Below are 27,222 nucleotides of genomic sequence, written 5' to 3'. Positions count from 1 at the left end.
AAAATCAAGACTCAAAAGTTAAAAATGAAAATGATCAATGGAAAATGAACCAATGTTATCAGAATTGGACTAGTCATCAAACCATTTTACCCCAAAACTGATAATCGGAGAAAAACCAAACCAAAATACTAGTGAACCAAAAATTACATAAATATTCATTTTTTTCAAAAAAAATGTAAATATTCATGTACATCAATATGAATCTAAAATTTTATACACAAATATGAAAAGTTTCTCATATATATAACAAATAAAGGTGCATATAACCAAAATAACACTGACTTCAATCCATCTTTGAACTAGAAATGCAACAACAAAGAGGTTGTAGATGGCCTCTATAGTCTAAAAGAAACCATGCTACAACAAACACCTACATATCATCATGCTAGAATAAATTGAATCTATGAAAAAACCCCATAGACCTAGAGCCAAGTCAACTTGTTAAGCACTAGTCAAAAAAAGCTTTGTAAAAGCACTAGAGAAAACCTATGACTATTGTGAAAAACCTAATACCATTGTTAAGACACATTATAAAGCCTAGCGTTAGAATATTCATCTGTTATAGTTCAAAAGTACATATCATACAATTCAGAATCTACCATGCCCTCCTAAATTGAATCCAACTTTTTCTTATCAATGTGCACTCTCGTAGAAGCTAGATCCTTCTTCTTGTGAAATGTTGATACACCAACTCCTATTGCTTCTGTTGAAGTGAAATTTATGCTTGGATCTTGAATATTATTCTCATATTTGTTTGCAATCGTAGAAGTGGAGTACGATAGGTCACGAGGGTATTTCTTTGGCCTTCATTTAAAGCAATAGACTCTGAAATTGCCACTTTACTCTTCAATTTGGACTTCAAAGCATGAATGTTTGTATAGAGCTTGCAAAATAAACCCATATAAATATATTTTGTTTATAACATAAGCAAATTGTATCTCGTGTAACATAATCGCATCGTACCCATAAATAATATAAATTGGTAAGTGGTTGAACACATACAAGAAGAATGTGTTACAGTCCAAGGGTTAGATTCCAATCCTTTTGGACAACAGAATATTGTAAAATACCTTTGCTAGCCATGGGCCTATTGGGCTTCGCCACCCTATTTTCGATTCCAATTTTGGTTTGCTGAAAATACAAACACAAAGTATTCAGTAACTATTGAACAATCAAACCCCTCCAAAATTGATAAGGAAGCCATAACTGAGCGTGATCCTGACCTTAAACATAAATTCAAGATTTCTAAAATCTTACCAGCCATCTTGGAGATTCTGGGATAATGGAGAGACCAATAAGCAACAGAAAACTAGGAACTAGCTCTACATCACCTCCCATTGACAACCTGCCTCACTCAACAACGCATATTTTCTTCTTCTAGTTATGTTCCCGGGAGAGATCATAGGTATATTCTGTATGAAAGTTTGTGAAAAGTGGCCACCAAGTGGCCTTATTTTCAATTTTGGAGGTGATATGTCATGATATAAGAAATTTGCTATGTATTTTCCTTTTACAAACCATGAAATAGAAATGTATGCATTCTTTCATTGGAAAAATAAAATCAATTAAAATTTGCATACCATTCACCCTATCAAATTCTTGTCAATCCAAAAGTTGCAAAAAATTAGATACCATTCACCTTAAAATAGCCCATGGATCATACGAACACATTGCAAGGCCCATCAAACACGTGTATATCAATGTAGGTAAAAATAAGAAAGCAAAGTGCCATCACCCAAACAATCTACCAGAAGCACATATCTCAATAAAGTGGCAAATAATTTAAAAACAAACTACCATCACATGTCCAAGAGCCTTTACAGATAGTAATTAATGTTAATGTAATTTAGTGAAAACACTAAAAGGAAATGCCCAAAATATGATTGAGGACTCAATTGACAATAATAACCAAATGCAATTTAATTCTTGTAGACCCCATGCGGATGGCCAAAACATAAATACTTCCAAAAAGACTCTGATGGCACATTTGAACTACAAACTCTAATTTATATGTGTAATTTAAAAAATAGGAAAGCCAACTACCACATAAACATTCAAAATAAAATGCACTCCATGTGCTAGATGTTGCTATGGTGTAAATTTGTTGACTTGAGTGAGCAAAGACCATCATGACTTAAGCTTGTGCCATCAGATCCTTGATATCCTTTCTAGCAAGTGAACCATTAATCTAAAAATTCAAGGAAAATGTTAACATTAGTGAGAATAATCACATACTTATCCACAAAACATATTCATGAAAAAGGAACCACCTCTTCTTGTTTTTCATGATTAAATGGACCAACTTCAGAGGGACCAAATTAACATTTGAATGAAACACAACTACAAAAGGATGAATGACTAGCGAAAGAAACTTACACAAAAAAGTAGGTAGCAAAAAAAGGTTGAGTTATCCCGAACCACGTCTTGAACATTCACCATTTGAACTATTCACCAGAACTAAAACCAAAAAGTACAAAATTAACAACAGATTCATACGAACAAATAAACAAAAATACAACCAATAATTATTTTTAATGATCCAACATATGGAAATACATAAGGAAAGAGAAAGTAGAATGTTTTGAAAATCTACCTTGTTCAAATTTTTCACAAAATCTCAAAAAACTTTTTAATCACATTCTTCTAATTTTTATGTATCATTTCTAGCATTGTATAATAAGTTTGCAATTGTTATAACAGATTCAAGTTGTACAAGTGCATGATCTGTCATATCATACTTATACATGTGTTGCCCCTTTATTCTACTATACCAACATAATTGAAGCTCAATGCCTTCTAATCTATCCAAAAGGTCAATGTCATTATGGTAATCAAACACCATATTACCATATTTCTTCCTTATTCTTTGAACCCTTCCAATGTACCACGTTCCACAAGAAACACCTTGTTTTGTACTTCGAGGAACACCTTTTCTTGCAGTAGATTCAGTAGGGGGGATTGAGTTTCTTTCAAACAACACCCCACAATCTGATCCAATTCTAAAGCCAATTGAAACACCCTTTTTGTGGAGCCTTCCCATCTCGCCTAAAGTAGACCCCATTTCTCACTTTTGTCAACCTATCTTTCGATAATGTCGAATTTCCATTCAAGTAACTAACCAAACATGCTTTAAACATATCCTTACCATCAAGATCCACGACTGGCTTTATCGTTTTGCTTCCATTTTCATCAATGGAATCTAAAATTTCATCCAACTCGTGTCGCCACTCACTTTCCATTATTTGCAATTCACTTTCATTCTGTGCCAATGATGATGAAGATTGGAATATAGATTTGGAACAACTCGGTGGAGAAGCATCAACTACTTCATCCACAATTTGGAATGTTGGATAATTTTGTTCCTTTGTCCATGGTTTAACCCTACAAGAGGAAGGCCTCCTTGATCTTTTTGAAGAAAATGATAACATTTTTGGTGATGAAAGTGGAGCATCTATGGAAGAGGGATTATGCTCAAAATTTGAATATGAAAACACTAGATATTTGTAACATGAACAACCTTGCAGCAGCAATGACAGGAAGGAGGGACATTGTAGCATCTAAAGTGATTGCTTAACACATAAATGAGTACCAACATGAAAAATGTGATGGCATTAATACACCACCTTCAAATGATACATGTGTCACTCTTTCTAGTGAGGATTGGCATCAGGTTGGTGATGTTTTTTTTTGCTGTCCCATAGGAAACAATGTTGCAGATACAAAAGAAGAAAGTAGTAGCAGTTTTGAGCTGAATTTGGCGTGGGATTTATGCTCACAAATAAAAACAAGAAAAGTCCCTTCTCTTATGGCTTATGTACATGATAATCATAATAATGAAAACATAAGCCTCGACACTCATAATGACCCTCTAATCAGTATGGATCAATCATCAGACCATATATTTTGGGTTGGGTAGAGGCAAGTCCTATACACTACTTACATGGACCATCGATGTCTGGTGATCATGAAGAAGAGGGGAAGTTTGATTATGAGCCACTTCTGAGCCCTTCACAAGCATCCGTCATGAGGGTTTTGAGACCGTGTCATGTTATAAAAGTGTTGGAATAACCTCCCTAGAATTTTCACAAAATTGAGGATAGAATATCCCTCCAAGGACGAGAGACTTTTCTCCAAATATGACAACAATAAGGATTTTACACCAAACATTGGCATTTCTGATAACAAGTATCAACATTACACAAGTTATGAAATCATCAATGATAAATTTTTTGCTCTAGAGGAACACAAGTATTTATGTTTTGTACACCAATTTCCCCAAGTCTTGAACAATGAAAAGCAGAAATCAACAGAGTCCTCTTATCTCTACAATCAAGACTGCAAACCTTCTTTATTAGAGAAAAGGCATAAGGACCATATTTGTGAAGAGTCAAAGGAATTATCTAGCAACATAATAGAAGCCACACCTCTTCACATTGGAGCAAAAAACAAAAAAGAGCCCCCTAGGTCTAAATCTTCCAAATCATCGAATTTATGAACATCTACACAGACTTTGGTATGTACATTACTGATCAGTGAAGTTATTAAGAATGGATTGTTATAGTTTTTCAAGGCACTTAATGCCCTCCTATTGGCAACTATATCAATCCTATAAAGGAGTAAAACCCTTTGTCTATAGTTCGAAATTTGTGTATGGTTCTGTGCATAAGCCCTAGAAGGATAATCTCCAAAAAATCCAGTCTTATGCATTAGTTGAAGGTCTATTGTTATGAAACCAGCTCAAGAAAAGATAGAAAAGATAGATCAACGCCTTAGAATTCAGCCTCTTCGAGGGGGCAACCTCCTTTACATTACATAAATGAACAATTCTTGGATGATACAAATGACAAAACCTCCTTTCTATATATAGGAGTCTAAGGAGTCACAATATAATCCAGCCGACCTAACAATAATAATATAAAGCCACAAAAATAACAATAGAGGGATTCTATGGGGCACAGAAATAACAATATGGGGGTAATAGGGGCACAACAATATAAATAAGGGGTATAACTACAATAGTAATGGGGTAATCACTAGTATTATAGGGACCCAACATGCCCCTCTCCTTCAAAAAAGTGTTGTCCTCAACGCTTGACTAGTTCTGGATACTTCTGCATAAAATTCTCATCCTCCCATGTGGAATCTTCAGCGGATAAGTTCTTCCACTTGATAAGATACTCTGAAATTGATCGATTTCGTAGCTGTCGAGTTCTTGTTTCTGTGACTGCTTCCGGTTCCAATATAATTTTTCCTTCCTCGTCAAGTTCTGGCAATATTGTTTGAATTGGGAGCTTGTCACCTATAACCTTCTTTAAACATGAAACATGGAAAACTGGGTGCAATCGAGAAGCTGCAGGAAGCTCCAATTTGTATGCCATAGTACCAATCTTTTGCAACACCTTGTACGGACCATAATACTTTGGTGATAATTTATTATCCTTCTTAGCTTGCTTTAGGGACATTTGCTTATATGGTTGTAGCCGTAGGAATACCCAATCACCTACATCAAAACTTCTTTCACTGCGATGTTGATCTGCCTGTTGTTTCATTCTATTTTGTGCCAACACGAGGTTATCCTTTAAGAGTTGGAGGACTTGTTGTTGATGTTCGATGTGATGTTCCACTGCCTGAACCTTAGAATTTTCTCTTAAATATGATGTGATGGATGGTGGTTGATACCCATAAAGTGCCATAAATGGGGTCATTTTTGTTGCTGTATGGAAGGAAGTGTTATACCACCATTCAGCCAGAGGCAACCATTTGACCCATTGTGTCTGTTTATCAGATACAAAGCAACGAAGATATCCTTCCAAACATTTGTTTACTATCTCAGTTTGCCCATCAGATTGAGGATGATAAGATGAGCTATGAGCTAACTGAGTACCAAGACAAGAAAATAATTCTGTCCAAAAATTTCCAGTGAAAATGGGATCTCTGTCACTTACAATAATCTTTGGGTTTCCATGTAGCTTTTGAACTGTTTCCATAAATGCAGTAGAAACTGTACTGGCTTTAAATGGATGTGATAATGCACAAAAGTGTGCATACTTGGTAAGTCTGTCAACTACCACCATGATGACACTCTTTCCCTCAGACTTGGGTAAACCTGTGATAAAATCCATTGAAACCTCCTCCCAACGTTGGCTTGGAATGGATAAAGGTTGTAATAGACCCGGTGTCTTAATTGTTTCAACTTTATTTTGTTGGCAAACCAAACATTCCGCCACAAACTTTTGAATATCTGATTTAAGGCCATCCCAAAAAAATTCCTTCTTAACCCTGTGGTAAGTTTTTAAAAATCCTGAGTGCCCTCCTAAGGGAGAAGTGTGCAATTCCATAAGAATCTTTTGTTTTAGCTGGGAATTCTTACAGAGGTATAAGCGATCTTTGTACCATAACGAATCATTTTTCCAGCTAAATGTATCAGAAGTACTGGAATCTTGTTGTAGCTTTCGAATAAGTGCCCACACTTCTTCGTCATTCTTCCATTCCTCCCTTGCTTCGTTTATCCAATCTGGTTGGATAATAGAAATGGCACACAACAATGCTTCCACATCCTCATCCTTTCTTGAGAGTGCATCTGCCACCACATTTTGCTTCCCTTTTTTGTAGATGATTTCAAAGTCATAACCCAACATCTTTGTGACCCACTTTTGTTGCTCTTCAGAGGATAATCTTTGTTCTAAAAAGTATTTAAGGCTATCATGATCCGTTTTTACCTTGAAGTGTCTTCCCATTAGGTAGGGTCGCCATTTCTTAAGTGCATGGAGTATTGCCAACATTTCCTTCTCATAAATAGCTTTGCTTAAAAACTTTCCCTTGATTGGACGACTTTCAAAAGCAATGGGTCTTTCATCTTGCATTAGAACAGCACCAATTCCATTTCCTGAAGCATCACATTCCACAATAAAGGTTTTTGTGAAGTCCGGTGTAGCTAAGACCGGTGCTTGGCACATTGCCTCTTTAAGATGTTCAAAGGCCTTTGTTGCTTCCGGAGTCCATGAAAATGAATCTTTCTTCAATAATGTTGTTAGAGGTGCTGCTATTCTCCCATAATTCTTAACAAACTTGCGATAATACCCTGTCAACCCAAGAAATCCTCGCAGATGCTTTATGGATGTGGGGATTTTCCATTCCTTAATGGCTTTAATTTTGCTAGGGTCTACCTTAACTCCTTCATGAGATACAATATGACCCAAATATTCCACCTCCTGGACTCCAAAGAAACATTTGGATCTTTTTGCATATAATTGTTTCTCCTCCAATAGTTGTAGCACCCTGTCAACATGTTCAACATGATCCTTCCAAGACTTGCTGTAGATTAGTATATCATCAAAAAATACTAACACAAATTTTCTAAGGAATGGTTTGAAAATTGAATTCATCAAACCTTGAAATGTTGAAGGTGCATTGGTAAGGCCAAAAGGCATGACCAAAAATTCATAATGACCCTCATGAGTTCTAAATGTTGTTTTTGGAATGTCTTCAATCTTCATTCTGATTTGATGATATCCCGAACGAAGATCCAACTTGGTGAAGTAAATTGATCCATGCAATTCATCCAGTAATTCATCAATAACAGGAATGGGGAACTTATCTTTAATAGTGAGCTTGTTGAGCTCCCTATAATCTGGACACATGCGCCATGATCCATCCTTCTTGTGCACCAATACTACTGGAGCAGAGAAAGAACTTTGACTCGGTTGAATTATACTAGCCTCAAGCATTTCTGCAACCATACGTTCAATTTCACTTTTTTGGACATAGGGATATCTGTACGGCCTGATGTTTGGAGGAACACTTCCTGGAATCAGATGAATAGCATGATCATGATCACGCATAGGTGGGAGACCTTTGGAGTCTCAAATACCTTGGAATGATTGTCCAAGACTTTTTGGAGACTTGGAGAAATAGATGATTCCAATGTGGAAACATCTAGCGAACATAATTGTGCAATTACACCTCTTTGCTCCTTTTTTAGAAGCTTTGTCATACCATTAGAGCTGATTATCTTTCCTGGTTTCCCTGCAATACCCCTTAATTCAACTTCCTTTCCTTCCATAGAAAATTTGATGAAAAGTTCTTGAAAATTAAAAGCTATTGTACCCAAGGATTGTAGCCATTGGACTCCTAGTACAACATCAGCACCTCCCATTGGAATGGAAAGCATTGGGCTAGTCAATACATATTCTCCCATGGATAGCTTGATATTATGGCACTTTCCAGAGCAATTTATTGTTCCTCCATTTGCAATCATCACTTGACACTCTGGTGCTGGATATAGGAAGCAATTCAATTCTTTTGCTACCCTACAATGAATAAAATTGTGGGTGCTTCCTGAATCAATCAACACTATTACCTTTTTCTTCTTGATTTGTCCTTCTATCTTGATGGTTTGAGGAGTGGTAATTCCCGCCAATGCATTACAAGATATGGTCGGATTTATTTTTTCTTCATCTAGGCTTTGTTCCTGGAATATATCCTCTTCTTTTGACCTTTCTTGCTCCTTTTCTTCTTCCTCTTCACAATCTATGTAGAATAATTTCTTCTCAGCACACTTATGACCTTTTGTGTATTTGCTATCACAATTGTAACAAAGCCCTTTTGCTCTTTTTTCTTCCAATTGTTGTGGTGTCAACCTTGTAGGTTGTGGAAGACTATGGGCAACAACACTTCCATCTTTATAGTTGTGAATGGTATGCTTCCTAGTTGCCATAATTTTGCTTTCCATTTTTCTTGCTAACCTGAATGCCTTCTCTAATGAATCAGGTTCCCAAAGGCGCACATCATGTTGGATATTATCCTTTAAAGACCCTATGAACACATCAATCCTATGCTCCTCTGGAATATCTTTTACCCTTATGTTCAATTTTTGGAACTCCTCAATGTGCTCCATTATTGAACCCTTTTGTTTGAGACTTATCAATTGGCTAAAAAAAGTGTTGCTTTTTGTATCCTCATAATGTGCTATCAATTCTTCCGTAAAAATTGCCCAAGTGATAAATTGTTTACGAGAACAAAGCCATTGATACCATACAAACTGATTTGGTTCCAAATATAAAGTTGCCATACGTACCTTTTGTGTGTTTTGCACATTATTGAGATCGAAGAATTGCTCCATCTGTAATATCCATGTGGCGGGATCCTTGCCATCAAACTTCCTCATATCGATTTTTGGAACATGGTGAGTCTTCGATCCAACATTAGAGTCTATGGAATCATGATTAACATTTCTTTTGTTCTCATCATGAGTTTCCTTTACTACCTTTTCACCATTAGTGACCCTTTCTTGTAGCAAGTTCTTCAATTCTTCCATGTCTGTCTTCAAATCTATCTTCAAATTTACCATCGAATCCTCCACCTTAGTTTCCATGCCCTTTATCTTAGATTCCACACCATTTATCTTAGATTCCATGCCATTTATCTTAGATTCCACGCCACTTATCTTAGCTTCTGTTAGCTTTTGTGAGTGTGACATTTGTTGCACTTGTTCTTGTAATTTTGATATATCATGTAGCATTTCTTCCTCTTCTTCATGAGTCATGCTAGAGCTTTCAGGTTCCTTACTAGGTGTTTGCATTTTCTTTCCTCGGGGCATCATTTACCGATAATAATGCTTTACTATGCCCTTTGAATTCTGTTAAACCAAGCTTACATAAAAATTTAAAAAAAAACTACACACCTTTTTTCACTTTATAGAAGCCTGATATTGAATCTGATGTATCTCTGTAATTTCGGATCATCCAGTTCTTAAATTGCTACTTGTAGTAGCCTTCTGCGTCCTCTTTCCAATGCCACAAGTCTGAGCCAAATTGGATTCTCCAAGTAAGAGTTATGTGAAATCTCCCACAGTGACTTGCTTTTAGCCTGGTTCAGTAGAGCTAACTTGTACGACATGCCACGAGTTAGTGTTTCAACCTTTCAATCTGAAACACACATACAAGAAACTACGGTCCGTCCCCTTTCTGTACCATTTTATGAAATTTCAATCCAATCCTCAGAGAGAGAGTTATGACGATTTTCCCCAGGTCACCTGTTTTGAATGTAATTCAGGAGTATGCATAAAGGACAACTTCCTCAGATCATATCTCCGAAAATATCGCGCGAAAATCTTTGAAATTCAGACCCAAGGTTAAGCGCCAATTCTTCTCAAATGGGTTTTTTTGGCGACTTTTGAAACATCACAGAAACAAAGTTATAGCAAAAATGCCACGATGACCTGTTTGGAGCAGCGAAACCCTAGAATCCAAAGCTCTGATACCAAATGTTATGAAACCAGCTCAAGAAAAGATAGAAAAGATAGATCAACGCCTTAGAATTCAGCCTCTTCGAGGGGGAAACCTCCTTTACATTACATAAATGAACAATTCTTGGATGATACAAATGACAAAACCTCATTTCTATATATAGGAGTCTAAGGAGCCACAATATAATCCAGCCGACCTAACAATAATAATATAAAGCCACACAAATAACAATAGGGGGCTTCTATGGGGCACAGAAATAACAATATGGGGGGTAATAGGGGCACAAAAATATAAATAAGGGGTATAACTACAATAGTAATGGGGTAATCACTAGTATTATAGGGACCCAACATCTATGTTGAGCATCAATCCTATTTTGAGACCACTCTCAAAGGTTACCAAATTTTTGAAGTTCAAGCTACATGAAGAATGTTTAGAGAATGTTTTGCAAATTCAAAATCCAAATTGAAGAAGCTAAAATTCTGAAGTCTCAAGTTATCAATTTTTCTTAAAAGAAGTCAAAATTGTCAGCATGTTTGTGAAGAAGCCAAGAGAATTATTTAAGGATGTACCTGTATATTATAGAGATTCGTTGACTCCTCCGAATTAACTCCTAATACCGGTTGTTGCACTCCACAAGCCGAATCCTTTGAATCAACTACTAATACCACCTGTTGCACTCCACAAGCCAACTCCTCTACACCTCCTCTGAATCAATTGCTAATAATGCTTGTTTCACTCCACAAGCCAATTCCTCACCTCTTCTTTTGTTTGTGTTGGGTGTTCGTAGAACACGTCATTTTTTAAATCCTTAATCCTGAAGGTTACCGTAGCTGGACAGAACCTGGATAGAACACATTAATTTTAGGTGGGTGAAAATAAGGTAGGGTTACCGTAGCTGGATAGAATGTGGACAAAACACATTAATTTTAGGTGGGTGAAAATAAGTTAGGGTTACCGTAGCTGGATAGAATGTGGACATAACACATTAATTTATAGAGGTCTCGCTCATGTGCTCACTGCAGTTGGAGAAGCCTGCTACTATGACGCAGTTGATGTGTTCGTTATAGAGAAGTAGGGTAGTTGAACACGAGTTTGAACAAGCAAGAGGTAGTGCGAGGATTTGACGAGTGGTCTTGTCTGGTTCAAAATCTTTCCCTCCGCCCGAGTGTGTGTAGCCCGATATTTTTCCTAGAGTTGCAAAGTGATTGCAGAGTGGTTCGAATCCACCTCAACTCCAAAATGAATCATTTCCAACTCTTTCCCTCCACCCCTGTGTGTAGCCGAGTGTGAGCGAAGTGACTATAGCCCAATATTTCTCCTAGGGTTGCACAATGGTTGCAGAGTGGTTTGAATCCACCTCTACTCCAAAATGAATCATTTCGAACTCTTTCCCTCTGCCCCTGTGATGTAGCCCAATATTTTTCCCTCCGCCAGTGCATGTAGCCCGATATTTTTTCCCTCTGCTTGGCCAAAAAATTGTATAAACAATACCTTAGGATATATATATTGTTGTATGGTATATTAAAACCCTTTAGGCCCTCATTATAACTCCAATATATTATTTTGTGAATTTTCCATTTTTAATTCCCCAATATGAATGCACGTGATATAATATTGGTTTGTCAATGACGCCCCCGTGGTGTGGAACAATATGATCTCAGACCCCATCCAAGACCATCCTCTTTGTCTTGGCCATCTCTTTCTTGAAGGTACCCAGTTGTTGTGAATCTAAATAAGTTTACATGAAATTTGTCACAAACTCCTTTAGACCATGTTCATCTAACAAAAATTGCATTTTGGCCTGTTAAATGCCAAAATTTGATGCTTCGTCTAGTATATCCTAATCTCTAAGACTTGTTGTGGCCATCCCTATGAACACTCAACTAACTAGGAAAATAAACATAAGAACCTCCTCTCTTTCCTTTGGCATTGTTTCTTCTACTTGCACTTCCTTAGCAATAAGAAAATTTTCTCATGTTTGTCTCCATATTTCCTTCTCTAGTTCTCAAACTACCTGCAAGACCTCAATTTGGTAGCTTACTAAACCTTCCAGAAGTCCTCCTGAATATGGAAAATGATTTGTTGCTCCTGAATCTTGAATTGGCTAATGGAGAAATTTCTACAACTTTATGCTACTAAAAAATTATGGATCTCATCCTAGAAATAATATTTGGATAGGACTCTTTAGTGTGTTTTTCTCTTCCATTTAACACTGATCTAATGTTGCAAAAGCTCCTAGAAACCAACTACTCCCGATTTTTCTCAACCAAATCACTGGAACTTCTTCTCGGAAAATCCACAACTTGCAAATCTATGCTACTAACGTTGATCAAATTTTCCTCTTGTCTACAACTCAAAATTAAACCCTTTTCCTCTGGAAATTCTTAAAACTTGGTGGCTAAGAAAATATGAGAATTGTTTCTCAAATCACCTTTTAAAACTACAATTTGTTTCCTTCTCACTATTGAACCTCTAATCTGATCTTGAATGTTCTGATACCATGTGAAATTTCCTTGAAATTGTGGAAACTACAAATTCATTCTTCTCACTGATTAATTAGTAGTTTATTTGTTATGACAAGTAACAAATAATCACACTTCAATTCTTGTTAATACAATTACATTGTCGAGAATAAAATTTAACTGAGAAAATAGATGAACACACATAATAGAAATGAAACAAATATTTTTCAACAATAGCCCTCGAAAAACCCCGAAGGGAAAATCGCTACAAAAAATGAGGATTTATTTTTATTATTATACATTGGCAACATATAAGTAAAAAAATCTAGATTCCAAACTAGAAATCACCTAGAAAAATCTTTGAATACAGGTCTAAGGGAAAATTTCCCTTCTCCACAAGCAGTTCGACCTCTTCCTATCCACTCGAAGTAGCACCTGAATCACCATTACATAAGTTTGTCCATAGTTTATAACTGGGACTATGCATATCTACTTCGATGTGCCTCAATCCAACTTTGTCTACCATTGAGATGAATTCACTTGGCCTTTGTAACATTATCCCGATGTCCAGCAACTGAATTAACCTCCTACTTGATTGAACGAACCACCTTAATGGAGGATCTATGCAATCCCTATAGAGTGTCTCTATGGAAATATGTGGCGTTCGTTCTGCTATCTCTCTGGCACTAGAACTCCACCATAAATCCCTGTTGTTGCTCCCTATACCACTGTTTCTCTTGATCAAGCTCTTCATCCTATTGAATAACTGCATTGCATATCTCAATCAACCTAAGGAATTCACTGTCCCTCTTGATTATATGCTCAAGTGTTTCTATCTCAATCTCCATTGATCTGTTGTTATAATCTGTCATTGGATCACCAATGGAAAATATTAAATCATTATCAACAACTTAGAGCATCTTACAATCAATCTGTGTGAGTCTCTACAACTTTCTTGATCTTTCTCAATTAATTATTGTTAATTAATCATTTTTCCTAAGTTGGACATAGGAATAACCATAGCTAACCATAGTCAACCTTGGTCAACAATACTCTATTAATTCCCCCGACACACCCCAACTATCAACTAGCATGATTGGATCTATAGTTTTTGATATACATAAATTGACATCATTTTTCACCTTAAAAAACATAATGTCATCAATTGGCTCATCTCGACCGCATTTAATGTCATTGTGCTAGTATCATTAAATTACCATATTAGTTTTCCATGATTCTCCATACATAAAAAATTTAGAATAAGTGTTTAAAGGAATTCTTTGAGTGAAAATAGTAACTCTAAGTTATAAGTATAGTTGAACAGAAAGTTTAATTCTATTATATAAATAAATGTTGTGCTATAAGATATATTTTGGTTGGAATTTATTTTCCATAGAGAGGGATCAAATCCTAAAAAAAAAATCTAATTGGAAAAGAATTTTAAAAATATCATCCAATTTGAATGATTTATCTATAGAGATACCTAATAAATTGTGACTTCCAATTTTCATAATTATATGTGGGCGTGTGTGCGTCTCAATTATATTTTCAACACGGAATGGTTGACACTTCTCCCTCATATTAAGCAACACCATCAAACTATTTTAATTATAATAATCATTTTTTTTTCTCAATATGACTACTTCTATTATTGATACAAAAAGTTACAGCAAGGTCGTGGCCTGGAGAGTTCAGCCTGTTGATGGTATTTTACAAAAAACACATAAGATCAGTGCAGTTCTCAAACACATTATAGTTTTGAACAGTGAAAAAACCATTACATTTGATAGACAGCGCCCTGAGACGGACAAAAACATGGACAGACCCTGCACTGAGACGGACACAAACAGCTGATATATGTAGTAACGACACACTGACATGCAGGAACCTGAGCCAAAATCATAGCAACGAAAACAGAATTAAGCTAGGCTAGTCATCATCTGTAGTATAGGGCTCCTCAACAACCAGACACCCGTACCGAAGAGAGTCCTCCGAGTCCGAATGAGGGGCCACCGAGCCGGTGGGATCGCCATGCACGGACACACCTGGGCCAGCGAGGTTTGCCAAAATCGCCGACGAAGCATTCTCTGAGACTGGGCGCAAATGTTCCTCCAGATTTACAATTCGCTGTTCCGCAGGTGCTTCAGCTTGGGCCGCTCACAAATTACTGTTGTCTTCAAGCTTTTCAATAGAGACAGAAATAATAAAAGTAGCATTATCGAGCGAGCAAGGGAAACAATACCGCACAGTATGGTGAGCAACATGTTCACATACTGCATCTCCAGATCTACCACGACCCCTTCCTCTGCCGCTCCTCGTTGCCGGAGGACATCGCCTTTCAGGTTTCGGAGTGTCGGAGGAACGCTGTGAGACTGCTCGACCACCAGAGCCCCCTCTTCTGCTCAGTAACCTGACTCTTTCGCGCTACATTTCTGCTTGCTCTGAGCTGGGTAATAACAGAACCTCCCAATAACCATACAAACTCTACACATTGACAGTTCTGTGAACCCCTGCAGAGGGAATCAGAGAAACGCCTAGAACTGGAAGTAAAAACTCGACAGCGGAATGCATTGAAGCTGGTATTCTATGAGCGTTTAAGGAGCGGCAGGACGTGGCGTGCGAGACGATGGGTGAACACAATAATGGCCGCATTAAAGAAGTTTTGCAGGCCCATCTCCCTTCCCAAGCGATCTAACTCGTGGCGTATGTGAGCTGACAGATGCCCATATGATGCGCCGCCTGATTGTCCTTTGGACAGTTAATCACCCGCATCTCGGGAATTATAACAATCATTTTACTTTAAGGTATAAATTTAAATCTTTTACTTTAGATTTGCTTTTATTAATATTTCTTTAAATAACATGCATGAAACTCATGTTAAATAATAAATAAATTGAGATTCCACCCGGGCCCATCTCCCTATCTGTAATGTTTAAAGCATCGTTAAATAGAATAATAGATTCTTATTTTGAAAGAAATTCTCTTTTTGTGTCTCTCTATATAAAGTTGATATAAAATTACTTTAATTAACATAGGCATTGGAGTATTGTATTCATGACATGATATGTATTAAAATAATGACATGACATGTATTCCTTTCGGCATATTTTGTGATTTTTCTACTCACATTGTCACATTGTATTCCTGAGATTCTATTTGTGTTTCTCAATTTATAGACTACATCCAGGTTTAAATTTCATTGTCGAAATGAAAAAAACCAAATCAGTTCCTTAATTAATCTTTGAGCTTTTAGAAATCTCTTAATGTCAGAATCTTCGATCGTTGTAAATATGCTAAGAAGATCATAACGTTTACATATTTTTAAAACCTCCCAGATTAGTTAACGAGATGGTTTTTCTCCACTCCGACCGTCAAAGAAAAACCTGGTTGTACTGTTTTAATTAGGAACCATAGGAAATCGATTAAAACAAATGTGGGTTGCCACAAAAATTGTTTAAAGAGCCTCTGTCAACTGGAATTAAGACTCCATGTGTATGTCTCTTTGGAGAATTCTTCGTTCGGGAAGATAGAAAACCTGAATATGTTTCTCCTTTCTTGGATCCCTCCTTGTTGTGTTATGCTGGGTGTTCATACTCAATTAATTCAATACGCACTATGTTATCGTGGAAAATAAAGGCAATAAGCAGTATGTTATCTTGGATAATGACTCCTGTTTTGAACAACTCACAAATGGAATACCCACAAAACATTTGGTACTCAACAACGACGTATTCTATCAAAATGTAGGTTGGATATATCCGATATTTCATGATTGGATTCTAATTTATTGTGTATAGTGGTGCTTATAATATTTACCATCACTAGATAACCCAACATTGAGATTGAGAATATGTGGTAGTCTTGAATCTTCTCGGAATTAAGAGGTCATGTGAAAATGTGAAAATTTGTTATGGTTAAATTTGTTTTCAAAAATATATAATAAATAATCAAATTAATTTAACTATAAATTTATTATAATTAAGTTATAGGTTTTGGATTATTAGAATAATCTTCTATTAAGACAATCATTTTATAATAGATTATTAATTCAAATTCTCCAAAAATTAATAAACAAAAATTCAATTCAAATAGGATAAAATGTTAACAAAAATTTAAATATTTTTTTTCAATCTAAAATTTAAATACATCTATCTAGGGAAAATTTTAGGGGCTAATATTCGCCCATGGGATAATTTTCTATACTTTTTCCAAAAAAAAGATTCGCTAATTTCCATTTTTTTGTAAAATGATTCGTCGAAATTTTATAGAATGAAATTATTTTACCCTAAAAACCGCCAAAAAATTATTTATACACTATATAAAAATATTATAAATTTGAATATTTTTACAAAAATATCTCCAAACATTTTATAGATTTCACATTATGGAGTAATGAGATTCCTCAAGGTTTCTAAACTTTAAGATAAATTTCCATCCTTAAAATTTTCCTTGCATCTATCCTAATCTAAATTTCATACTGAGATTAATGAAAAATCCACAACCATAATACAGCGTGCCAACCACACATGGTCATTGCTTAATAGTTAATAGTGTTGTCACTTAATCCACCCAGGTGCAAAAAATTAATACAAACAGATTATGTGAGAGGAAGAAAGGTTGCACAGTCCACCATTCTCATTGTATTTCTAGAATTATCTTCCGATGGGTTGGTTGGAATTATGAATTTTAGCATAATTTTTTTAATTCTTAGAAGATTTATCACTCTCACTAGCTTTCAATTTGAATGTTCATATTTTAATTTCTAGGTACCATTATAGTGTATTTTGTTTTTTATTTTTATTTTTATTTTTATCTTTAATTCAGTGTATAAATTCTCACTCGAATGGAATGACCACTTTTCCATGCAATAATCACTATTACGATTTTACAAGTCTTAATTATTACTTTTCCTCTCGTAATCTCTTTCTTATGAATCTCTACATTTCTTTGAGTTAGTGGTCGTACAACAACCTCACAAAGAACTAAAAATACTACCCTATGCATTACAAAATGACTCAAACTTTTTGAATCAATCAAACAAAATGCATATTTTTAAACTATATACAGTCCTATATAGTGGTTGTCAAAAATTGATCTAGCGACATGAAATATCCAAAACATTCAGAATGAGCATCAATGGTGGCCTTGAATCTTCTAAGAATTAAAATGTTTTGTTAAAATTCATAATCCAGCATACAAGTTGGAAGAAATGAAGGTAGAATTAGCAGTTATGCTCAAAGAAACTTTCATTTAATTTAATTTAGATATACTCACTCTGTTACAACAACTCAAAACATATTTTCAATAATGTAGTAACATCATTAATGCCAACTTATACTTGAAATAATATATAATGAGTTTCTATTTATTTGTTTTTTCACTAATTAAGAGGATAAACATACCTATTTCAACTTATTATTATGGGGTTGAGGTTTTTTTATTTTTTAGTAAATGAATACAATATTTGATTTCAAGAGAATTGTCTTCCTCTTGTACTCCATCAAAGATTTGATATGAAAATTATATGAACTTTTTTCAATTTCAAACCAAAAAATAGCATATTAAATTTAAATATAATTTATTTCTCCATGTGTTAACTAGACTGCAACCATTACCTTGATTGGAATCAGATCCTTTCTCTTACTTACCTTTAATAGTTCCCTAAATTCTCCCTCTTACTTGCGTGTTACTCAACATAATTCCAAAATTGTTTTTGTCATAGAAAAACATATTCTTATAAGGAAACTCACCTATCTTCATTCATAAATATATGTGCTTATGTCATGTGTAAATTTTTTTTGTCATAGAGAAACATCTTTCTTAAAAGGAAACTCACATATCATGACTCATAAATATGTGTGTTCATGTCATGTGTACTTTAGATAAGTATAAATTATTTTGATAAAATTAAAAACCTAAAATATACATTACATAACGAATCTATAGCTCCATTTTGTTTCACTTTATGTGGAACAATATCCTTCTATTTTTTTTCTTCAATCTAGTATTTATCTTATTCATATGCCCTTTTTATTGTTTTATATGTTGCTTTCTTCCTTTCTTGTTCCTCCAATTCATGAAAATTTTCAAAAATGATCATGGTCATGAATAAGGAAGACTCTATATCTCTTACAATAATTATGGATTTTTCAATACATTTGTATCTAATATTTCTATTCACACCATTGATGTCAAGTTATTTATAGCTAATGAAATCGAGTGAGTAAAAAATTGTACACTTATATTCAATATATATACATGTAATTAGATGTAATTTTACTGCTCCCACACAAACATAACCAATAAACATCGATTTTAATTTATCTACCAAAAATCTCTTTGGGGCTCTTGATATGTCCATTTATAACTGGAATTAAGATGGAGTTCAATTTCCTGGTTCACTAAATAAAAAAGACTTTTGTGTAGTTCAATTCCTGGTTCACGAAATAAAAAAGACTTTTGTGTAGTTCATTTTTGTGGTTGACTAAATGAAAAATAGTTGATGTCATTAGGTTAAGGCTTCATCATTTTTTATTTTGTTTGCAATGCTTCATCGCTTTTAAAGGATATTTCTATCAACTGTAAACGTGTCAAGCAATATACAAAACTTAGGAGAGGCCCAAGAGTTGTACTCCATGAGTACTAGTCTTCAGCGAGAGTCTTATCTCTGTTCAAATTTTTGGAGGCATCACCCATACTCCGGAAGTGTAGGAAGATACAAGCAATATCAAAACAAGTCTCATCAAAAACTACTGTGGAGTTTTGGTGTTTTGAATCGATTTGCAATAGTCTCCCCATGAGCGGTATTGACTCTAGGTGTGTTATATCTCGATCCTGACTTTAAGATGGATCTAAGTTGATAGAATCGCCTCTTTAAATAATCTCTATGGACATGAATACCACAGGTCAATACCATGGGCTCTCATAATCTTGGAGCTCAAAAACTATTAGTAATAATTTATAGAAAATAACAAAAATAATAAGTTATTTTTATTTTTTATTTTATTTTGACCGAGTTAAAATGTTTACAGGACATTACATTACAACATCTCTATGATATTGTTCTAGAAAGCACCTCTCCAAGAACTTAGTAGCAGAAAAACCATTAATGTTGATTTTAAGACAATGATACGTTTACCTAATGAAGATTAATCTAGATTATAATATGATAATAATAATAATATCTTATACTTATGATATAAAAACTTTAAAATGGGAAATAAATCATTAATAGTATATTAATATTTTCGACTAAATTTTGCGAAGCTAGTAAATGTAACACCCTCCTCCCACATCTACCCAAGCAACCGGCCAGCCAGGGTAAACATGCAACGAGAGGCCACTATGATAAGATTCAACCTCCTTGGTGACTTTAAGGAAATGTAATCAATGGAACATCACCTAAAATCATCCAACATCATCGAAATAACCTTCAGGAGACAAATCAACCACATAGACTGTCTATCCCTGGGTCCCACTACTGTTTGAGAGACTTAAGGGCAGGGTAAGGCTTTCTAGACACTGCCCAAGCGAGTTAGTTTCAGGACCAACGCTCCCCAGACACTGCCTAGGTGTTTTATAACGCTTCCTAGACACTGCCCAGGCAATTTAGTCTCAGCACTAATGATACCATTCCAATATTTGAGCCACCTGTTTCGGCCAAGAGCCTGGGACACTACCCATAATGGAATGATCACTTAGAATCAGTAAGGATGCAAGGAAACAATGATGAAAAAGAAATAACATGAACAATATCATCACCAGACCCCTACTAGCCATGATAGGAATTTCGTCAAACATATCATCAACATGTAACCTATAGCTGTAAACAACAGAATTAAGTTTAGGGATCTCATACTTATTCGAGAATCGCTATGAATCATTGTTCCCTCATGCCATTCACTACATTATCCTCCATTAACTCATAAACACAGTATCTATTCATATACAAGTAAAAACATGTTGAGAGCCATACATAGTTGTTGTCATGAAATGTGCATATAACCAGCACAATAGGAACAAAAATACAATAAACATATCATCCATGAAATCCATAAATACATCATTACCTTTACACATGAAAATAAAGGGGATGGATTTCTCATTAATGACTAAAATGAACCTACCAGAGATGGAACTACCACGTTCCACCCGACTGTAGAATGGCTGAGCCAAATCCCTCTTGAGCCATTCACCCCGGTGCAATATTCCAAGCATGAATGCGGGATTTCATAGAACACATCAATTAGAACTCATACAGGGCTCCCAGAGGCCATCCACCTCAACCCATCAAACAGTGATTCCACCTCACGGTCGTACATCGCCTAAAAACATCATCAGATTGGTCTCCATCCAAGCCTTCAAGGGCTTCCAAAGTGTTTGTCCAACAAAGGATTCCAGAACTAGTAACTCAATCCACAGCTTATGCAGGGCTTCCAGAGCATTTGTCCAACCAAGGCTTCTAGAACTAGTAACTCAACCCATATCTCATGTAGGGCTTCCAGAGTGTTTGTCCAACCAAGGTTTCCAGAACTAGTAACTCAACCCACAAATTATACAGGGATTCTAGAGCGTTTGTCCAACCAAGGCTTCTAGGACTAGTAACTCAACCCACCAAGGGATTTCAAAGATTTTTTCCAACCAGAGATTCCAGGACTAGTAACTCAACCCAAGCCGTTAGAGGACTTGTAGAACATTTGTTCAACCACGGCTTCCAAGACTAATAGCTCAATCCAAGCTAAGGACACATGAGAACCAACAAAAACAAAGCAATGAAAGTAAACCCACAATCACCATGACTATCTAGGAAATGGCAAGGCTAGGCAATCCTCCATTCCAATGACAGATCACAACTAAGAAACCACATTCATGTGCCATGCATGCCAAAACTAGGGAAGAAACCATTCATGCAACTCGATACCTACAATAAAATCTAATGTAGTTGCTGATGTCGATGCCCTCTTGTGCTTTCTTGCTCTTCCTTTGCCTTCTTGCTCTAGGAATCCAAGTATGCCACACCCTCCAAGAGTGATCCAAGAAAACTCTAAGTAGCCAAGAGTATGAGAGAGAGAGATAATAATGAGAGAGCTCCAAAATTGAACTGACGAAAGCTTACCAACTGATCCTCATAATCCTTTTTATGAATGAGGCCTCAATTTTCTTTGTTTTCCTCCTCACACGCAATATGTGAACTTTCACCTTCTTTCTCTCGTAATTTACATTATTTTAATAAATAAATGTGCCAAAACGCCTTTCAATTCCTTAGACATTGCCTCTGCCAATTTCCTTAGCCATAAAAAATCAAATGAGCACCCCCTACGATGTCTTGCCCAACATTCAGCTTGGAATAGGTGTCCTAGTCATCCGTGGTTATTGTTTTTAATATTTATTACATGGAATTTTCACCACGGATGTTACAAAACCCTCCCCCCTTGGGGGACACCGTCCTCGGTGTTCAATCACACATATACCTCAATTACCTGTTGAGAGAAGATATACTATTCATGGAGATTTATAACCCAGCTCGATGCAGTATTTACAATGAAAGATATGCTCAAGACATAACATCATGAAAAAATGACAACATACCGCATAGTGGAGCTTTATAACACAACTCATTATGATATTTACAATGATGATCCTGCTTAGGAAAACACATATGACATCATAACATCATGATAACATAACCACATGATAGCATAATAACATAACACCCATGCCGCATACTAGAGCCTTATAACATAGCTCATTACGGTACTTACATCCATACACGGGTGTATATATAACAACCTCATAAAAATATATACCAAAACATGTGCCAAATCATATACCAAACATATATCAATCATACACTAATCATCATATAGAATTTACAAAACATCGTAAGGAATATATCAAAACACCATATAGCATGTATCAACCAACATAAACCATATATCAAATCATCATAAGGAATATATCAACCATCATAAAGCATATATTAATCACCATAAATAACATGCTAAATGATCTAGGAGGATCTTGTCAGATCAGTTACACAGGTTCAGTGTCATCGTCAGCAATTCAGTCCGGTGTCGATGGTATTGATTATGGTTCAAGTTGTTCAGTTGATATGGTGTCATACCTGGTTGTCAACAAGAGTTCCTTGTCAGTTTTTCCAGGGTTCATCATCGACATGGGTGTGTCATCCATTTCAAGGGTTTGATATGGTTTTGTCGTTAGCTTTTCATGGTGGAAATGAGGTCCAACTTAATGTCACAACGTGAAAATTTGTTGTATAAGGTTTATTTATAAATGGAACCACCCTAAATGGGAACCTAACTCATTGTATTAAACCTATGCTATGCAAAAAACCATGGTGAAAAACCTAAATTCTAAACCCCAATCCATACACTAGATACCTAAAAACTAGTCCTAAACCTATCGGACATCGTATATTACAAATATATGTATTAAAACAATACATGAAAACCCATAAAACCAAATATTAACAAATCTCGGGCTATATAAAACCATTACAAATTGAAACAATAGTCACATAACCGTGGGCCTAAGCCACACGGGGACCATGTCCATGTGATCATGTAAGCGGGTATGTTAACAGAGGAGTTTGGAAACTGTGGAGTTAACTGCAATAGGGAATGTTAACCATGTGAACAAACTTTGATAGCCGTCGGGGCTAGTCGTAATCGCAGTCCCTAACTGCATTGGAACTGCACCACAGAGTAAACATCGACATATGAACAGGGCAGTAAATTGTCAGTATCTTACCGTTAGCAGAACCCCTAGACGTGACCTGCATTGGTGTTAGTCTGTGGTTTGCCTGACAACCTATTCACATGGGAGGTTAACAACTCCACGCCTTCAACCTAACCACCAGCGGATTAACTTTTTAATATGGTTATTTTTAGGTTTTATATTGTTTAATGTGTAGTTGTTAATTCAAGGACCATAGCCTAATGACCTTAGGTGTCATTGAGTGACACAACCGAGTACTTGAACCCAAAGTTTCAGCCAGTTCATGCCAATCTTGGCTTTTGAGCTCGAATGAACCCAAACAAACTATAAATTCACCTTTTTGTGATGGAGAAAGACATTAGAGTGATTTTTCTTTTTATATGCATATTCTCGAGGTTATAGGCAGTTTCGTTTTTAGTGTAACAGGGGCATCAGGAGTCAGAGTTGGGAACCATGATAGGCATTGGAAAGTTGGTTCAAAGAGTTATCCTTTGACAGTGACCAGAAGTGATTGCGTGCAAACTAATTTTGGTCAAATCTTTGTGTTATCAATCTCTTCTGTTTCAATCCAAATAAAGTGGTCCCCATTTTAAAATTGGACCCGGAGATGTAGTCCATCAAGGACGAACTCCGTAATCAACTTTTTTGTCTGGTATCACTGTGTTTTTTCTATTTTAATTTCTATTATGCATATTACTTATGTTTTATCATTTGTCATAAAGTCTTTCTTCTCAAGCAGCTCTCTTGGTTTGCACACTTTTAGTTAACATTCTATTCATTAATGGCTAATCAATTCTACATTGGTTTTAACAGAACCAACATAAATCAAGTACTAAACCATCATAAATCAAAATCATAGATCACATGTAATCATCATAGACCATAATCATAAATCAAATGCATACTAAAACCGAAATACAATACCGATTCTTATCCTTCATCGATCCTTACTTCTTCCTTTATTCTTTTTGTACACACACCGAATCGATTGCCACACCCAGCAAACACTTAGTGCCTTCTCCTCCACCAGGTGCACATACACATAGTGTGCATCAAACACATACAACCACACCTGACACACAACACCATTCAATACATGGACCTACACCTAACGTACAACGCATACACTTACAACCAGTGTATGACACAGTGCATCCATCTATACCCGATGTGCAATACCACCCAGTGCATGTATTTACATAGAGTACAACACAACAAGTACACATAATACGACAACTACATGATGCACATACATAACACCACATGCCCATAACACAACATGGATGACATGCACAATGTGTGTGCAACATCACATGTACACCACACCACATGCACAATGTGTGTGCAACATCACATGTACATGGAACCACCTACACAATGTGTACACAACACCACATGTACACTACAACACCATACAATGCGTACACAATACCACATGTACACAATGCCACACGCACGACATGTGCGTGACAGCACATGCACATAGCGCCACATGCACGAAATGTACACAACACCACATGCACACAACACCACTTGTACAATATGTACACAGCACCACACGCACACGACACCACTTGTACAATCATGCACATCACACCATATGTACATGGTACCAATGTATCAGATGCATGCACCACCACTTGTACATAGCATTGCATATCCAACATGTACATAGCATCATTTATACACAACACCGCATATCCAACATGTGCAGAGCACCATATGCATACAACACTGCATATCCATCATGCACACAGTACAATATGTACACAACACCGTATATCAAACATGTACACACACTATATATGCACAAAACCGCATGTGCACAATATCACAGATGCAACATGTACAACATATACAACATATGCATAATAATAGTACCACACATCCTAAACCACACTGTCCTTACCAAGAAACCTTGCTTCTAGTATCTCATCCATGATTATCCTAGCATGTCGCAGACCACACTACTTTCACTTTACTGATGTATCCTTCAACATTATCTGTCATAACATAAACATAGGCATAATACAAGTATACAATACCAAGTCATATCCACTTGATGCTGACCTTGTATATTTGTCGTGACTACTCTTCCCAATTGATTCCTCGTAAGACCAGGAACCTCTTCATGTCATTCTCCTGCATAATAAATCATTCCTCCATAAGAATGATCCCTCACAACCGTGTCAGACAGTAACATAGATACATACATACATACATACATACATACATACATATATAATCGTTAGCTTAAAACAATCATCATCCTGTCAGACAATGACATACACACATACTTGTATACCTATATAAACTTCAACATAATCATGATCATAAAATAATTACCAGATAACATAAGGTCTAGGTTAAGAGAAATCCCTTTATTCATGCATGACGTGCATGATATTGAGAACGACAACTCCCAACATAGCCAAGGAAAATGACGCCTCAAATCCATGTACTTTAACTTTTCCAGTTACCTTTCTCATGACTATACTGCTACCATCCATTTACCACAATGGACCCAACCAGTCCAACCGATAGTCATAGTCTTACCTTCCACTACACTTACTCATACACCGAGCTCCATCCATGTCTTACATTACATATCGAGTACCACATAGCTCTCCTCGAGCTTCATTAACTTTCCTCTTTCCCAACCAATTCCCCAGACTGAAGACATAAAAGGCAAGATAGGAAACAAATAATAAGGATACCATAAAAAACAATAACACATGACTCCGTAAACAAAGTGGTATGGCCATACACTAGACATAAAAAAAAAACAGCAAATTAAGTGCAAGCAAACAATAAAAGATGAAAATTAAAATACCAAAAAAAACACCATTACTCAATCCCCATGGTACCCAAGGAAAGCTCAACCCGAGCCTTCTTTAAGATTTCAAGGAAATCTCTCTTTCCATGCAACTCCCTGCATCTTGCTTCTATAAACACATAACTTTCAATGTATAAATAAGAATAACAATACTCCAGCTACCTCATCTTGTTGTGCGAAGCACATTGCTTGCAAACGATCACATCCATGCCATCTCTCGATGGAATCCAATCCTTTAACAGATCCACATGTAGCTAGAGACTAGCTAATATACCTGTCAAGTACATTTCCATGAATATAACACGTGTCCACATAATGTCAAACAAAATCAAGGTTAAGAAGGCTTCCTACATGTAAAGAAATCATTCATTTGGAATTAGGGTTTCCAAACATATCCAAATGAACTCTTGTACAATTCCTTTCTTTTACCTTGTTGCAAGAGAGTCTTACGAAGTATTGTCACATCACACAATTGTTAGTTATATATATATACATCAATTATTATCCTCTCACGCTAATACCAAGCATGTTCCCTACAACTTCCCACACATGTCAACAACATGTTCCAAATATCAAGACAATCATATTTATCAATTTGAAATCAACCATTACCAAGACTAACAATCATGTCATAATCCATAGTCAACTCATAGTCATCAGTCATAATACTACAACTATCACCTAATATACTCAAGTACATCTCAACACATATGTGTTTGTAAAACCATCTTAAAGCATGATCATTTGAAAACATACTCATATTATTCAATTCATCAAACCTTAAACCAACTTGCAACATACCATGTTAAATAAATCAGCTAGACACGAAACACTCAAACAACAAATAGATGTCATAATCAAACAATCAAGCACCAGGTAGATGGCATAAGAAAGATCATACCTTAATGCATCTCAGGGGAGGCGATCCCTACACAAT

Source organism: Pinus tabuliformis, chromosome 3_2 (assembly GCF_031772625.1).
Source record: "Pinus tabuliformis cultivar Carrire ecotype Pingquan chromosome 3_2, CPIR1, whole genome shotgun sequence".
NCBI classification, from domain to species: Eukaryota; Viridiplantae; Streptophyta; class Pinopsida; order Pinales; family Pinaceae; genus Pinus; species Pinus tabuliformis.
This window is presented reverse-complemented; position numbering follows the sequence as displayed.